General features: G+C 35.0%; 1 long non-coding RNA gene across 1 annotated transcript; it reads left to right on the top strand.

Annotated features, from left to right (window-relative positions):
- Nucleotides 1–258: 258 nt before the first annotated feature.
- LOC108368624 (uncharacterized) lies at nt 259–753 on the top strand. The gene is made up of 2 exons (XR_001848402.1): nt 259–388; nt 450–753. It is a non-coding gene; the product is annotated as an uncharacterized LOC108368624 (long non-coding RNA).
- Nucleotides 754–1,626: the final 873 nt, after the last annotated feature.

The raw sequence follows: 1,626 nt of genomic DNA on the forward strand, positions 1-1,626 counted from the left end.
CATACAATTTCGACGAAAAAAAGTAAATATAGCATAAAATTTAGTTGAAAGTCTAAAATAAAACAATCTGGTGGCAATTTATTGAATCGAGAAGACGGTAAATTTATTTTGTATTTCTTTTACATTATTTATATTATTATTTTATTTCAGGTAGTGGGTAAGGCGTTCAAATAAAAATTGCATTCTGTGGCCGCCGTTGCGCTGGCAAATGGAACGAGTAAGATTTCCAAATGAAATTGAAGCCACAGCAAATAGTGCATAGCTCCAAGGCTTGGAAACGAATATAGAAGCTATACGATGCCAGAAAGACTACAGAGAATCGAAGAGCGCTAATCAGGAAACAGCGTAAAAGGGCCAATTCGTTGAGCAAGGGCGTGCTCATAGCATGGTAAGTAGCATCTGCGACAATACATTACTTTTTACTAACTTCCAATGCGTACTTATTTCAGGAAATACAATGCCAACATAAAATTAAACTGCCAAGGCATAAGCAAGAATTTTTACCTGAAACTGTGACGCCTGCCCACAGCATCAAATAAGGATATCGTTCCAATGAAACCCAATATTAACGACGTATTTTGACGACGATGAACTCTTTGCGAACGCTCCGGGTTTTCATCACCGGGCTTGTAAATTGATGGCACGGAGCCTCGTTTCAACAATCTTCTTTTTGCATAACCTTAGAAATGTTTTAAACACTTTCATTAATATAAACACAATAAACGAAATAAATAAACATCCTACCCATTTCGAACTGCAGACTATTTTCAAAATCTTCACTTGCAAAGTGATGCATGCAAATATAGCAAGTTTTAAATTGGAAATCCTTGCTTTGCCGGCAGAACTGGATCCACTTTTTCCTTTCTGGATCTGAAGGAAAAGTAAACAAACTGCACTCTGCCGCCGTTTTTCCACATTTCGCAACTGCGCACTTCATTTTACAACGTTTTTATTTTATAACTTTAACAAAAATATCACAAATCAATACGTTTTCCTCGCAAACCAATACGTTTCCCTCGCAAACCAATACGCTTCCCACCATAAATTTTATATTATGACGTCAACACTCGAACAGCTGATTTGTAAACAAGAGTGACGGACCTGCGCAAAGCGCAATCTCTTTATTCTATCATTCTTGTGCCTCATTAAAACCATTTTCAGCTCTGGGGCGGCGTAAAATTGCAGGTCTCTCCATTTGTCTTATACTTACGTTAGGACCAGTGTTTCCAGGCCATTGAAGTGAAAAATCGTCAGTTTGGCTCTCAAAAATTGTCATTTGCATGTAAAAATCGTCAACATATAAAAAATTTTAATAAACAGAACCAGGAAGCTCGTTTAGTTTTTTTTTTTTCATTTTATTTTAGCTTCTGATTGCTATACGTAAAAAATAAAAAGTTTAATTTTTTTAGGAATTTTCAAAATTCGCACTACTTTCAACAAAAATATATTTCATTGCAAATACAAAGTATGTTGAAACATTTTTTTATATGCGGAGCACCGTCAACAAAAAATTGTCAATAATCGACAGTAAGGGCCAGCTACCTTAAATTTGCACTTTGCTATACTAAAATTTTAAATTTAATGGTGTTTGTAAGTAAGCAGCTATACTTTCAAAAAAAAAATAAG

The sequence above is a fragment of the Rhagoletis zephyria genome, unplaced genomic scaffold (genome assembly GCF_001687245.7).
Source record: "Rhagoletis zephyria isolate East Lansing unplaced genomic scaffold, Rhagoletis_zephyria_1.1 Rzeph_scaffold_03229, whole genome shotgun sequence".
Lineage (NCBI taxonomy): Eukaryota > Metazoa > Arthropoda > Insecta > Diptera > Tephritidae > Rhagoletis > Rhagoletis zephyria.